Raw genomic sequence first — 16,562 nt, 5'->3', positions numbered from 1 at the left:
GTGGTTGAAGATATCCCTCTAGTGGTGTGGGGGCTGTGCTTTGGCAAAGTGGGTGGGGTTATATCCTTCCTGTTTGACCCTGTCCGGGGGTGTCCTCGGATGGGGCCACAGTGTCTCCTGACCCCTCCTGTCTCAGCCTCCAGTATTTATGCTGCAGTAGTTTATGTGTCGGGGGGCTAGGGTCAGTTTGTTATATCTGGAGTACTTCTCCTGTCCTATTCGGTGTCCTGTGTGAATTTAAGTGTGCGTTCTCTAATTCTCTCTTTCTCTCTCTCGGAGGACCTGAGCCCTAGGACCATGCCCCAGGACTACCTGACATGATGACTCCTTGCTGTCACCAGTCCACCTGGCCGTGCTGCTGCTCCAGTTTCTTTCAACTGACCTGAGCCCTAGGACCATGCCCCAGGAATACCTGACATGATGACTCCTTGCTGTCACCAGTCCACCTGACTGTGCTGCTGCTCCAGTTTCAACTGTTCTGCCTTATTATTATTCGACCATGCTGGTCATTTATGAACATTTGAACATCTTGACCATGTTCTGTTATAATCTCCACCCGGCACAGCCAGAAGAGGACTGGCCACCCCACATAGCCTGGTTCCTCTCTAGGTTTCTTCCTAGGTTTTGGCCTTTCTAGGGAGTTTTTCCTAGCCACCGTGCTTCTACACCTGCATTGCTTGCTGTTTGGGGTTTTAGGCTGGGTTTCTGTACAGCACTTTGAGATATCAGCTGATGTACGAAGGGCTATATAAATAAATTTGATTTGATTTGATTTGATTTTGGTTAGCGGAATCATTTTGAACGCCACACAAATGACCGAAATGAGTGGCTACTCTGACAAAAACAACCTTGTCTTGAATGCAAACAATAGCCCAGGCCAAGGAAGAGACACACATATAACCCCTATAAACATTGGCTTGTGTGATGTGAGCTCTCTACTGCTCTTATCATACAGTGGACGCACAAGCCTATAGGCCTATGCATGCGATGCCCTAATGCATTTAGTGCTCAAATCTCTGACAACTGAAGTGGACAAGTATTGTTTAAGGAAAGTAAAAAGTGGTGAGGACTGGAGAACGTCCTCTCCGAGGATGCAACAGAGATCGAAAGACAGAGGCACAGTTTGATTAGGGTTTCTACTTCTCTGAAGAGTCCTCTTGTTTGTGGGTGAAGTTGGGCCAAAGTTGAAGCAACCTCGGGGACAGTGCTGTATGGGGTATGTTTTGTGATTCCTCCCAACATGTGGAGTTGGAGCTGCAGGCGGTCTGTGTCTAGCTGCGTGGGGAGGTGAAGGGATTCAAAGGACTGTGAATCCGTAGCCTTATTGACACCAGCAGAGAGTATCGTCCATATCCCAGGTGAGTGCACATATTCATTCATTAGATCGGTGCAAATTGAAACTTTGTTTTTGAACAATCATTTCCTCCTCCAGGTTAGATGGACTTCATTTTGTATAATTTCCGTCTCCCCTTTTCATAGGCCTAGATTAGATGGTTGCAGACAAGGTTGTTTGTAGTGATCTGTTTGTCAGTGTCAGCAGTAGCACTGTAATTTGTCTTATTAAAAAATATTCTGCTAATTTCTACAGTCATATAATGTGTAGTAGAATTGCGTGAAATGCGTTTATAAAAAGAAAAGAGAAGAAATGATCTTATATAGCCTACAGCCAAGGCCAACTCTAAGCCAGTGGTGGTCGGTGCCATTTAAGATGAGGGAGGACGATTATTTTTTTTCATGGGCATGGCCTTATTTCTATTACAGCATATTGGATTACTGTCATTCATATTCCATTCACCCAGTTCAATGTAACATCGACAGGTTTACTACATCACACTCAAATTGTCCCTATACCATTCACGAGGTTGCTACAACCTAGCCTACGAATGAAAGTTTACAACGTAGGTGCACACAGGTCGAGAGAAAGATTTGAGGTGGCAGACAGTGACACATGGACAGACAGAGACACATTCAATACCGCTTTGCATACTCTTTCCTGCATCTAGCTGATCTAGGGTGTCACTGTGGCGAAGTCTAGGGATAGGGATTTTGCGGTTCTGTTCAGGGACTTTCCAAAAACGACTATGAGCCAGGTGACGTCACGGTCGGCTCTAAAAAAAGGTCCTGGGGAAGAGGTGGCGCGAGGTAGTGCACAGGCAAATGTGTTGCAAAAGGAGCAGAGAGTTAAAGAACGATAACGAGTAGAGAAGAGCCGAATTTAGAAAGTAACTTATGTTGGAGTAATGTTGGAGAAAAAGTATGTTCAGCTTCTGGAAGAGGATTGTTCCATATCACCGAAGGACTGTAATTTTTGCCTTCGGGGTTAACGTGAGTTCTGTCGATGGAGCTAGCTACCAGCCGGCGTGATGCTAGCTAGCTACCCACCAGAGTGATGGACATCAAAGAATTGTTACCGACATCAGAAGCGAGACGTGATTTAGTTATAAAAGATTACATACAGTTGAAGTCTGAAGTTTACATAAACAGTTTTAATGACTCCAACCTAAGTGTTTCAACCACTCCCCAAATTTCTTGTTAACAAACTATATTTTTGGCATGTCGGTTAGGACATCTACTTTGTGCATGACACAAGTCATTTTTCCAACAATTGTTTACAGACAGATTCTTTCACTTATAATTCACTGTATCACAATTCCAGTGGGTCAGAAGTTTACATACACTAAGTTGACCGTGCCTTTAAACAGCTTGGAAAATTCCAGAAAATTATGTCATGGCTTTAGAAGCTTCTGATAGGCTAATTGCCATCATTTGAGTCAATTGGTGGTGTACCTGTGGATTTATTGCAAGGCCTACCTTCAAACTCAGTGCCTGCTTGACATCATGGGAAAATCAAAAGAAATCAGCCAAGACCTCAGAAAAAAAATTGTAGACCTCCACAAGTCTGGTTCATCCTTGGGAGCAATTTCCAAACGCCTGAAGGTACCACGTTCATCTGTACAAACAATAGTACGCAAGTATAAACACCATGGGACCAGTCAGCCGTGATACTACTCAGGAACAAGATGCGTTCTGTCTCCTAGAGATGAACATACTTTGGTGCCAAGTGCAAATCAATCCCAGAACAACAGCAAAAGGACTTTGTGAAGATGCTGGAGGAAACAGGTACAAAAGCATATCTATATCAACAGTAAAACAAGTCCTATATCGACATACCCTGAAAGACAGCTCAGCAAGGAAGAAACCACTGCTCCAAAACCGCCATAAAAAAGCCAGACTACAGTTTGCAACTGCACAACTGCACAAAGAGCGTACATTTTGTAGAAATGTCCTCTGGTCTGATGAAACAAAAATAGAACTGTTTGGCCATAATGACCATCGTTATGTTTGGAGGAAAAAGGGGGAGGCTTGCAAGCCAAAGAACACCATCCCAACCGTGAAGCATGGGGGTGGCAGCATCATGTTGTGGGGGTGCTTTGCTGCAGGAGGGACTGGTGTACTTCACAAAATAGATGGCATCATGAGACAGGAAAATTATGTGGATATATTGAAGCAACATCTCAAGACATCAGTCAAGATGTTAAAGCTTGGTCGCAAATGGGTCTTCCAAATGGATAGTGACCCCAAGCATACTTCCAAAGTTGTGGCAAAATGGCTTAAGGAAAGGAACAAAGTCAAGGTATTGGAGTGGCCATCACATAGCCATAGACTCCTATAGTAAATTTGTGGGCAGAACTGAAAAATAATATGTGAGCAAGGAGGCCTACAAACCTAACTCAGTTACACCAGCTCTGTCAGGAGTAATGGGCCAAAATTCACCCAACTCATTGTGGGAAGCTTGTGGAAGGCTACCCGAAACGTTTGACCCGAGTTAAAATGTTTTAAAGGAAATGCTACCAAACACTAATTGAGTATATGTAAACTTCTGACCCACTGGGAATGTGGTAAAGGAAATCAAATCTGAAATCAATTACTCTCTACTATTATTCTGACATTTCACATTCTTAAAATAAAGTACTGATCCCAACTGACCTAAGACAGGGAATTTTTACTATGATTAATTGTCAGAAAGTGTGAAAAACTGAGTTTAAATGTATTTGGCTAAGGAGTAGTATGTAAACTTCCAAATTCAACTGTACAAGGGCCAGAATCAAATCAAATGTACTGACAAAGCCCTTTTTTACATCAGCCGATGTCACAAAGTGCTGTACAGAAACCCAGCCTAAAACCCCAAACAGGAAGCAATGCAGATGTAGAAACACAGTGGCTAGGAAAATCCCTAGAAAGGCAGGAACCTAGGAAGAAACCTAGTGAGGAACCAGGCTCTGGGTGGTGGCCAGTCCTCTTCTGGCTGTGCCGGGTGGAGACTAACAGAACATGGCCAAGATGTTCAAATGTTCATAGATGACCAGCAGGGTCAAATAATAATGATCACAGTGGTTGTAGAGGGTGAAACAGGTCAGCACCTCAGGAGTAAATGTCAGTTGGCTTTTCATAGACGATCATTCAGAGTTAGACAGCAGGTGCGGTACAGAGAGAGTCAAAAACAGCAGGTCCGGTACAAGGTAGCACGTCAGGTGAACAGGTCAGGGTTCCATAGCTGCAGGCAGAACAATTTAAACTGGGGCAGCAGCACGACCAGGTGGACTGGGGACAGCAAGGAGTCATCAGGCCAGGTTGTGTAGAGACATGGTCCTAGGGCTCAGGTCCTCTGAGAGAAGAGAGAAAGAGAACAAGAGAGACAGAGAGAATTAGAGGGAGCATACTTAAATTCACACAGGACACTGGATAAGACAGGATAAATATTCCAGATATAGCAGACTGACCCTAGCCCCCCAACACAAACTATTGCAGCATAAATAATGGAGGTTGAGACAGGAGGGGTCGGTTGACATTGTGGCCCCGTCCGACGATAGGGCCAACCAGGCAGGATATAACCCCACCCACTTTGCCAAAGCACAGCCCCCACACCACTAGAGGGATATCTTCAACCACCAACTTACTACCCTGAGACAAGGCTGAGTATAGCCCACGAAGATCTCCCCCACTGCACAAACCTGTGGGGGGCGCCAACCGGACAGAAAAATCACGTCAGTGACTCAACCCACTCAAGTGATGCACCCCTCCTAGGGACAGCATGGAAGAGCACCAGTAAGCCAGTGACTCAACCCCTGTAATAGGGTTAGAGGCAGAGAATCCCAGTGGAGAGAGGGGAACCGGCCAGGCAGAGACAGCAAGGTCGGTTCGTTGCTCCAGTGCCTTTCCGTTCACCTTCACACCCCTGGGCCAGACTACACTCAATCATAGGACCTACTGAAGAGATGAGTCTTCAATAAAGACTTAAAGGTTGAGACAGAGTCTGCGTCTCACATGGACAGGCAGACCATTCAATAAAAATTGAGCTCTATAGGAGAAAGCCTTGCCTCCAGCTGTTTGCTTAGAAATTCTAGGGAAAATAAGGAGGCCTGCGTCTTGTGACTGTAGCGTACATGTAGGTATGTACGACAGGACCAAATCGGAAAGATAGGTAGGAGCAAGCCTACAAAGCATTACATGGGTTAGCAGTAAAACCTTTAAATCAGCCCTAGTCTTAACAGGAAGCCAGTGTAGAGAGACTAGCACTGGAGTAATATGATCAAATTTTGGGGTTCTAGTCAAGATTCTAACAGCCATGTTTAGCACTAATTAAAGTTTATTTTGTGTTTTATCTGGGTAGCCGGAAAGTAGAGCATTGCAGTAGTTTAATCTAGTTAATCTAGAAGTGACAAAATCATGGATACATTTTCCTGCATCATTTTTGAGCAGAAAGTTTAAGATTTTTGCAATGTTACGTAGATGGAAAAAAGCTGTCTTTGAAACAGTCTCGATATGTTCGTCAAAAGAGAGATCATGGTCCAGAGTAACGCCAAGGTCCTTCAGTTTTATTTGAGACGACCGTATAACCATCAAGATTAATTGTCACATCCAACAGAAGATATTTGTTTCTTGGGACCTAGAACAAGCATCTCTGTTTTGTCTGAGTTTAAAAGTGAAACATTTGCCGCCATCCACTTCCTTATATCTGAAACACAGGCTTCCAGGGAGGGCAATTTTGGGGCGTCACCATGTTTCATCGAAATCTACAGCTGTGTGTCATCCGCATAGCAGTGAAAGTTAATGTTAAGTTTCCGAATGACATCACCAAGAGGTAAAATATATAGCGAAAACAATAGTGGTCCTAAAACAGAACCTTGAGGAACACCGAAATGTACAGTTGATTTGTCAGAGGACAAACCATCCACAGAGACAAACTGATATCTTTCCGACAGATAAGATCTAAACCAGGCCAGAACTTGTCCGTGTAGACCAATTTGGGTTTCCAATCTCTCCAAAAGTATGTGGTGATCGATGGTATCAAAAGCAGCACTAAGGTCTAGGAGTACAAGGACAGATGAAGAGCCTTGTTCTGATGCCATTAAAAGGTCATTTACCAGCCTCACAAGTGCAGTCTCAGTGCTATGAACCAGACTGAAACGTTTCATATACATCGTTTGTCTTCAGGAAGGCAGTGAGGAAGGCAGTGAGTTGCTGGGCAACAGCTTTTTCTGACATTTGAGAGGATTGAGAGATTTGGTATAGGCCGATTTGTTTTTAATATTTTCTGGGTCAAGGTTTGGCTTTTTCAAGAAAGGCTTTATTATTGCCACTTTTAGTGAGTTTGGTACACATCCGGTGGATAGGGAGCCATTTATTATGTTCAACATAGGAGGGCCAAGCACAGGAAGCAACTCTTTCAGTAGTTCAGTTGGAATAGGGTCCAGTATGCCATTTGAAGGTTTAGAGGCCATGACTATTTTCATCAATGTGTCAAGAGAAAAAAGTACTAAAAAACTTGAGCGTCTCTCTTGATCCTAGTTCCTGGCAGTGTTGTGCAGACTCAGGACAACTGAACTTGAGAAATATGCAAAGAGGAGTCCGTAATTTCCTTTCTAATGATCATGATCTTTTCGTCAAAGCAGTTCATGAATTTATCACTGCTGAAGTGAAAGCCATCCTCTCTTGGGGAATGCTGCCTTTTAGTTAGCTTTGCGACAGTATCCAAAATAAATGTTGGATTGTTCTTATTCTGCTCAATTAAGTTGGAAAAACATAGATGATCGAGCAGCAGTGAGGGCTCTTCGATAATGCACGGTACTGTCTTTCCAAGCTAGTCGGAAGACTTCCAGTTTGGTGTAGCGCCATTTCCGTTCCAATTTTCTGGAAGCTAGCTTCAGGGCTCGGGTATTTTCTGTATACCAGGGAGCTAGTTTCTTATGACTCCTTTTTTTGTTTTTAGGGGTGCGACTGCATCTAGGGTATTGCACAAGGTTAAATTTAGTTCCTCAATTTGGTGGTTAACCGGTTTTTAAACTCTGACATCCTTGGGTATGTGGAAGGAGTCTAGAAGAGCATCAGGGAATCTTTGGGTTGTCCAAGAATTTTGGTTGGGGTCTGAGCAGATTATTTGTTGCGATTGCAAAAGCAATAAAATAGTGGTCCGATAATCCTGGACTATGAGGAAAAACATTAAGATCCACAATATTTATTCCACGGGACAAAACTAGGTCCAGAGTATGACTGTGGCAGTGAGTAGGTCCGGAGACATGTTGGACAAAACCCACTGGGTCGATGATGGTTCCGAAAGCCTTCTGGAGTGGGTCTGTGGACTTTTCCATGTGAATATTAAAGTCACCAAAAATGTGAATATTATCTGCCATGACTACAAGGTCCGATAGGAATTCAGGGAACTCAGTGAACTCAGTGAGGGACGCTGTATACGGCCCAGGAAGCCTGTAAACAGTAGCTCTGGTTAGTGATTGTGTAGGCTGCAGAGGTTTCACGACTTGAAGCTCAAAAGACGAAAACGCAGTCATCTTTTTTTGTTAAATTGAAATTTGCTATCATAATTGTTAGCAACACCTCCGCCTTTGCGGGATGCACGGGGAATATGGTCACTAGTGTATTCAGGAGGAGAGGCCTCCATTTAACACAGTAAATTCATCAGGCTTAAGCCATGTTTCATTTAGGCCAATCACATCAAGATTATGATCAGTTCATTGACTATAACTGCCTTGGAGGTGAGGTATCTAACATTATGTAACCCTATTTTGAGATGTGAAATATCACAATCTCTTTCAATAATGACAGGAATGGACGAGGTGGTCTTTATTCCAGGGAGATTGTTAAGGTGACCACCGCTATGTTTAGTTTTGCCCAACCTAGATCGAGGCACAGTCTCAATGGGGATACAGTGCCTTGCGAAAGTATTCGGCCCCCTTGAACTTTGCGACCTTTTGCCACATTTCAGGCTTCAAGCATAAAGATATAAAACTGTATTTTTTTGTGAAGAATCAACAACAAGTGGGACACAATCATGAAGTGGAACGACATTTATTGGATATTTCAAACTTTTTTAACAAATCAAAAACTAAAAAATTGGGCGTGCAAAATTATTCAGCCCCTTTACTTTCAGTGCAGCAAACTCTCTCCAGAAATTCAGTGAGGATCTCTGAATGATCCAATGTTGACCTAAATGACTAATGATGATAAATACAATCCACCTGTCTGTAATCAAGTCTCCGTATAAATGCACCTGCACTGTGATAGTCTCAGAGGTCCGTTAAAAGCGCAGAGAGCATCATGAAGAACAAGGAACACACCAGGCAGGTCCGAGATACTGTTGTGAAGAAGTTTAAAGCCGGATTTGGATACAAAAAGATTTCCCAAGCTTTAAACATCCCAAGGAGCACTGTGCAAGCGATAATATTGAAATGGAAGGTGTATCAGACCACTGCAAATCTACCAAGACCTGGCCGTTCCTCTAAACTTTCAGCTTATACAAGGAGAAGACTGATCAGAGATGCAGCCAAGAGGCCCATGATCACTCTGGATGAACTGCAGAGATCTACAGCTGAGGTGGGAGACTCTGTCCATAGGACAACAATCAGTCGTATATTGCACAAATCTGGCCTTTATGGAAGAGTGGCAAGAAGAAAGCCATTTCTTAAAGATATCCATAAAAAGTGTTGTTTAAAGTTTGCCACAAGCCACCTGGGAGACACACCAAACATGTGGAAGAAGGTGCTCTGGTCAGATGAAACCAAAATTGAACTTTTTGACAACAATGCAAAACGTTATGTTTGGCGTAAAAGCAACACAGCTCATCACACTGAACACACCATACCCACTGTCAAACATGGTGGTGGCAGCATCATGGTTTGGGCCTGCTTTTCTTCTGCAGGGACAGGGAAGATGGTTAAAATTGATGGGAAGATGGATGGAGCCAAATACAGGACCATTCTGGAAGAAAACCTGATGGAGTCTGCAAAAGACCTGAGACTGGGACGGAGATTTGTCTTCCAACAAGACAATGATCCAAAACATAAAGCAAAATCTACAATGGAATGGTTCAAAAATAAACATATCCAGGTGTTAGAATGGCCAAGTCAAAGTCCAGACCTGAATCCAATCGAGAATCTGTGGAAAGAACTGAAAACTGCTGTTCACAAATGCTCTCCATCCAACCTCACTGAGCTCGAGCTGTTTTGCAAGGAGGAATGGGAAAGAAATTCAGTCTCTCGATGTGCAAAACTGATAGAGACATACCCCAAGCGACTTACAGCTGTAATCGCAGCAAAAGGTGGCGCTACAAAGTATTAACTTAAGGGGGCTGAATAATTTTGCACGCCCAATTTTTCCGTTTTTGATTTGTTAAAAAAGTTTGAAATATCCAATAAATGTCGTTCCACTTCATGATTGTGCCCCACTTGTTGTTGATTCTTCACAAAAAAATACAGTTTTATATCTTTATGTTTGAAGCCTGAAATGTGGCAAAAGGTCGCAAAGTTCAAGGGGGCCGAATACTTTCGCAAGGCACTTTAGCTGAGCTGACTACACTAACTGTGCTAGTGGCAGACTCCACTAAGCTGGCTGCCTGGCCTGCACCCTGCAGCCTGGCCTGCACCCTGCTGCCTGACCTGCACCCTGCTGCCTGGCCTGCACCCTGCTGCCTGGCCTGCACCCTGCCTCATTGTGGAGATAGACAGGGCTCTAACTCCTATGTTCATAGATAAGAGCACCCCTCCAGCTAGGATGGAGTCCGTCACTCCTCAGCAGGCCAGGCTTGGTTTCGTTTGTGGGTGAGCCCCAGAAAGAGGGCCAATTATCTACAGATTATATATTTTGGGAGGGGCCGAAAACAGTTTAACCAGCGATTGAGTTGTGAGATTCTGCTGTAGAGCTCATCACTCCCCCTAACTGGGAGAGGGTCAGAGACAATTACTGCCGACACATCTTTCTAGCTGATTTACACGCTGAAGCCATGTTGCGCTTGGTGACCTCTGACTGTTTCATCCTAACATCGTTGGTACCGACGTGGATGACAATATCTCTATACTCGCCAGTTTTAGCTTTAGCCAGCACCATCTTCAGATTAGCCTTAACGTCGGTAGCTCTGTCCCCTGGTAAACAGTGTATGATCGCTAGATGATTCTTTAAGTCTAATACTGCGGGTAATGGAGTCGCCAACGACTAGAGTTTTCAATTTGTCAGAGCTAATGGTGAGAGGCTTCAGCGTCCCACCATTAGAGACCAGAGAAGGCTCGGCCTCTTGACTCCGACTCATTAATGGGGAGAACCGGTTAAAAGTTTGTCGGCTTGCGGCTGAAGCAGGGCTGGGCTATCCTCACCATAAGGCGATCATACTCCTGTATATTATGAGTACAACAACTGCAATCAGAAGACATATTGTGAAGATATTGTGAACAGTAATGTTTGTTATTGTTAGTAATACTGTTATTGTTCTTTAATGTGTTCAGACATTAATTTGGTAACATGGTAAAGTGTTCGTGTGTAGTTTTGGGCCTATGTCGTTTCTTTACTAATAAAATCATACCGATCAGTTTTGACCGGGAACACAGATGTTATTTTGTGCCACTATTATGGTTTCAAAACAAATGTCCTTGTAGTCTGTGATAAATAGCACAATATGTTTAATCCGAGTATTTGTTATAGTCAAAATAATACATACATTATGCTTTTTTTTTAACTCAAAAACAACTTGTATGAGCTCAGGTCAATGAGGCCTACAGGCCATAAATAGCAAATAGATATTCAAAACTTGTAATGTTCATAAGAACTTAAGTTGATAAAAAGATCTAACACAACATTAGGTGATAATATATGTATTATGGATTTATAAATCAGTTATAATGGGGCGGTCATTTTGGACCGGAAACACAGAATTAATTAACATGAAACGAACACAACAGGAGGATTAAGCACATAGTATAGGACAAAAATAACTCAGACTATCAGGAAAGGTGCCATTACTAGTAAGTACTGTCGTGAGGTTAAATGGGTTGGGAAACAGGTACACCGCTCTGTTTGATGTTCAACCTTCCAAGGCTGATCTGAGAAAAACCCTACAAAAACAGGCATTTCCTACCTGTTACATTTGTCGTCACAAAAATATAAATCAAACTGTTTTTCCTTGTTGAAAAATGGAAGAGGGGTCTGAGGCTAGGTTAGAGATGAGAGATTGCTGTTGCAATGTGGAGCACTGCAGCAGACCCGTGAAGATCAGCGAGAAGCTATGTCGCTGGCACATGCTGTAATCGAGCAGCAAAATAAGGTTTCTGCACCAACTGTGTACATTCCTTGAGAATTAAAGCTCCCTGACTTCAGTGTGCTGTTTAGGAATGGATTGCTCTAGTAAAGTTGACCAGTCGGGTTTCACGTGTGCCAGTGAGTGATTGGGCTGAGCTAATCAAACAGCACCTGAAAGGAGAGGCCAGTGCAATTGTGAAGCTGATGTTAGAAGATGTTGCCAGCATTTTTACACTACAAGAAGCTGGCGAAACCATTTGGGCTTATGCATGACCTGCAAACAAAGTTAGAGTGAGAAAGAAATCTCAAACTGAAGAAATACAGCTGGTGTTGGGATTCCGGGATGACGCCTTGCATCGGGAGATGAAAAAGAGTCCTGAACGAGAAGAAAATGTCCTTCATTTATGTGATGGTCAGAGGTGGAGGAGAACGACACTCTAAACCCCGGCATTGAACAGCAACAAAACACGAGGCACAGTGAGTGCAGCTGCGGCAGTAGCGCCAGTAACGCAGTCATCTTCTATAACCATAGAGAGGCTCCAAGAAGCAATTCAGAAGATCGCTGCTTGTCGGGAAGATCTGGTTCAGAAAGTTCGCCAGACCAAGAGAGGGCGAAACCCCCAAGATGATCAGGTCCCACGCAGGAGAAATCCACTAAAAGACAATGGTAGATATATCTCGGTGGGGGTTCAGGTAGAGACTACTGGGAGGACCATGCCATGTTGGGCCAACTAACAGGCACTGATGACCAGGATGAGAGAAGCCCATCAACCATCAGTAGTCAGTCAGCTGTTTACAACTCTTTGAAAGAAACCCAGGCTAGTCATAATTCTAAAGCTTTTGGTAACCGTCTGATAGTTGACGTGGCAATCGCTGGAGTCTAGGCGAGGTGTTTACTTGATACGGAGTCAGAGGTCACCACCATTACTGAGACACACTTTAAGAAGCACATTGGGGATGGTGATCCAGAACTTGTGTGCAAAGTGAGTGCGTCTCCCTGCCGCCAACGGGCTGGAGATTCCTGTTATAGGCTGTCTGGAGACAAACATCGAGTGCATGGGAAGAACCCTCCTTGGGAAGTGACTTAATCTTGAAGGATCCTCCGTCTGAGAGAGAAGAAACGAGGGGTACCCGGCATCGTGGGAATGAATGTCCTCAGCGACCTTCAAGGACTCCTTGTCTCTTACCAGGAAGGGGTGACAAAATGAGATCGCCATCAACTGGCTCGAGAGAAAGCAATGCTGAAGGCCATTATGGCGAAAATTGAGAGGCAGACCAGTTATGTTGCTCCAACAGGTAGGATTGGCTTTATAAAGGTAGCGGAAAGACCGTTGAGATCGTTGAGGGTCGATACAGAGTTCCTGCGACGCAGAAGTGGCAGGTTTTGGTAGAGAAGATGGCTGGGGCGAACCTGCCAAATGGAGTCCTGTTGGCCAATGTTCTTACCCACACCCATGAGGGCAAGGTGCATGTGAGACTACTCAATGCTACAGACAAGACTGTTAGGCTGCTGCCCCAGATTAGACTGGCTGAAATTTGCAAACCCCTGGAGGTTCATCTGAAAGAGCCAATTACCATTGAGGTAGAAGATAATGCCCTGCACATCCAGGTGCTGAACAAGGTTGAAACTGGCGTAACCAAGGTAGAGGCTGACGTCTTACCTGTGTCAATTGGAGTGAACCTGGAGGGCGTTGTTGGAAGAGCACAAGGATGTATTCTCCAAGACTGAAAATTACGCTGGACATGCAGTAGTGGTGATACATTGTATACCAACGGGAGATTTACGGAGCCAATTAAACAACGACATAGATGGATCTCACCTCAAGTTCTCCAGAAAGTAAAACAGGTGTTCAACTTGGTGTCACAAGGAACACTGAAGGGAAGTTGCAGTCGGCAGGATTCGCTAGCAGTCATCTTCATCAAGAATGGTTGTGTACTCGTGTTGCGATTATAGGAGATTGAATCAGGTGACCTGCAAGGATGCTTACCCCCTTCCCCATGTGGAGGAGTTCCTAGATGCTTTGGGCAACTCCTGCATCTTCTCGACGTTGGATACTTCCAGGTTAAGGTGAGTGAGGATCAAATGAAGACTGCTGTGACCACTCCCTTTGGCCGGTTCAAGTGGACCCGTATGCCCTTCAGGTAATGCAATGCGCCGGCAACATTCCAGTGCCTCATGAAGGTGGTGCTTGGAAGACCTGGCCCTTGACTCTGCTAGTGTATCCGGATGATGTTGTTTTTTCAAAGGGTTTCGATGAGCACTGTGAGAAGTTGGATGTCGTGTTCACCAGACTGAGGGAACACATGAAATTAAAGCCGAGAAATAAATGCTTCACAGAGTTCAAATCTCAACATCAACTGCGTGCTCATGGTCAAATTGCTGCAAAGAAACTATTACTAAAAGGACACCAATAATAATAAGAACCTTGCTTGGGCCAAGAAACACAAACAATGGACATTAGACCGGTGGAAATCTGTCCTTTTAAGATTTATGGTTCCAACCGCTGTGTCTTTGAGACGCAGCATAGGTGAACGGATGAACTCCGCATGTGAGGTTCCCACCACAAAGCATGGATGAGGAAGTGTGATGTGGGGGTGCTTTGCTGGTGACACTGTCAGTAATTTATTTAGAATTCATGTCTGCCGCAGCAATACGCCAGCCCATTGTTTTTCAACAGGACAATGACCCAACACACCTCCATGCTGTGTAATGTCTATTTTACCAACAAGGAGATTGATGGAGTGCTGCATTAGATGACATGGCCTCCACAATCACCCGACCTCAACCCAATTGAGATGGATTGGGATGAGTTGGACCGCAGGGTAAAGGAAAAGCAACGAACAAGTGCTCAGCATGTGGGAACTCCGTCAAGACTGTTGGAAAACCATTCCAGATGAAGCTGGTTGACAGAATGCCAAGTGTGCAAAGCTGTCAAAGAAAAGGTTGGCTACATTGACTGGTACTGTACGTCAGAGTTTCATTGGAGAAAGGGATCTCGGCAAGGCAATTTTCTTGACTGCCGAAATCCCCCCCTTCTATCTTGGGACTGCAAGGCCTGGCACGTTTCAGAATAATTTTGGCCAATAGTGTGTGCCACAGAAAGCAAAATTAGAGTATAAACAAACATAATATTTCTGAAATAGTGTGTTTAAGAAATAGAATACAAATATCACACAATAACACAGAAAGTTAAGTTTGATAACAAACATTAAATATGAAATACAAATGTCAATCTTTGCATAATAAGATATTAAATGACAATAAATAGCATAAACAAATATTGAAAAGCTGCAACAGCTCAACTGAACATTTAGTCCAATTTTTATGGAAAGTTTAATCTCTATATTTATGGAACTCAAGCCTAACCTAGTCCTGACAGGCAGCGCAGACATTATCCTCCAATGGTGGGATGGTTTTCATACAGGACTGTTGGAACCATCGTGGGCAGCGGACACAACCAATCTGAAATTTATGATAAAAATGTTAATATATTTAACACATTAAAAACATTATTGAATTACAATTATTTCATTATCAGAAAAAGCAGATGGTACTACCTCTAGAAATATTACTGCTTATGCAAATTCATACACCTAAAAATGTGCCTTTAGAAGTGAACAAGCAATTACCCAGTTAGTGTCTTCATTGTCCATCTCCCCACAGAAGTGGCACAGTTGGCTCAGGTCATCTAGCAAAACACAATGTCTAGTAGTCTATACATCTTTACATGTATTTTTCAGCGCAAACAGGAAACAAGGGAATAGTATAGGTTTCTTATAACATAGTTATTTAAATACAAGTTTTAGTGGCCATCTAGTCAGAAGTTGGATCAAAGAACCTTGAAAGAGCCATACGTTTTTTAGTTTTTTTTAATCTACAATTATATTAAATTAGAAATTGAACATACCAGTGTTTGAGGAGAGTGACTGCTATTTCCTCTCTCATGATGTTAACATTTTTGTCCCCATTTATAAAAAGACAATCGACTCCTCCTTCAGAACACATTCAGCAAACTGGGGAAAAAAGTGTGATGGGCATTTCAGTTACCCCCAACAAAATTGTGTTACACTTAAGATTCTAATTCTCAAGTATACAACGACAAAGCTATAATATAATTTGACAGTTTTCAGTAGGTTTTCAGACTTTCAGTAGGTTAACTGTACATCACTTATACTCTCACTTACATCCAAGGCAAAGACCCCACAAGAAGTAACATCTTGTTGGCATGGTGAGGAAGGGTACCACACACCCATTGTCACGTTCGTCGTAACGATGAGACCAAGGCGCAGCGTGATTTGAATACATTATTTTATTTAATGAACATGAAGAACACTAAACATACTAACAAGACAAACGTGACGATAATAATAACGAGTGCTGACATGCAACTACACAGACAATAACCCACAAAACCAAAATGGCAACCTAAATAGGATCAGAGACAACGATAAACAGCTGTCTCTGATTGGGAACCAATTCAGGCCACCATAGACCTACATTTACCTAGGCAATACCAAAACCGCATAGATACAAAAAAACCTAGACAAGACAAAAACACACATACCACCAAGAAAACACCAAGAAAACACCAAGAAAACAAAGATAACTAAGGTCAGGGCGTAACACCCATCTGGAGATATTACAACCCTTCTCTCTCAGGAATGATCTGAACATATATGTTAATAAAAGTACAGCATTTTGAAACACTTTATTGATTACAATATAGAGATTAATAACAGATGGGAATCTGAGAATGCAGAGATTCCAGCAGGGTGTGAGTTGAAGTAGCCAAATCTGGAGCTGACAAGGGCTGGAATGTAAATGACATGTGACCATCTCTAATGATCTAACATCTGAGAACGGGCAGGCATTCCCTCGGATGAAGAGCATCTCTGTCTTGTTGATTATGTGCTGTCATCCAGGCGGAAATGTCACCTGCATATCTGGTGTAGGAAAAGAGATAAGAGATAAATTGAGTGTC

The 16,562-nt window shown here is 43.2% G+C and overlaps 1 long non-coding RNA gene across 1 annotated transcript in view; it reads left to right on the top strand.

Moving 5' to 3' along the window:
• LOC139392398 (uncharacterized) overlaps positions 1 to 658 on the top strand; it is a 63,479-nt gene extending 62,821 nt beyond the window's left edge. The window contains exon 3 of the long non-coding RNA XR_011629667.1: positions 280 to 658. This is a non-coding gene — a long non-coding RNA (uncharacterized lncRNA). The remainder of the gene's footprint in view (positions 1 to 279) is intronic.
• The last annotated feature ends 15,904 nt before the right edge of the window (positions 659 to 16,562 follow it).

The sequence above is a fragment of the Oncorhynchus clarkii genome, chromosome 32 (genome assembly GCF_045791955.1).
Source record: "Oncorhynchus clarkii lewisi isolate Uvic-CL-2024 chromosome 32, UVic_Ocla_1.0, whole genome shotgun sequence".
NCBI classification, from domain to species: Eukaryota; Metazoa; Chordata; class Actinopteri; order Salmoniformes; family Salmonidae; genus Oncorhynchus; species Oncorhynchus clarkii.
Note: the sequence above shows the minus strand (reverse complement) of the source record. Positions and strands in the feature narration are given on the sequence as shown.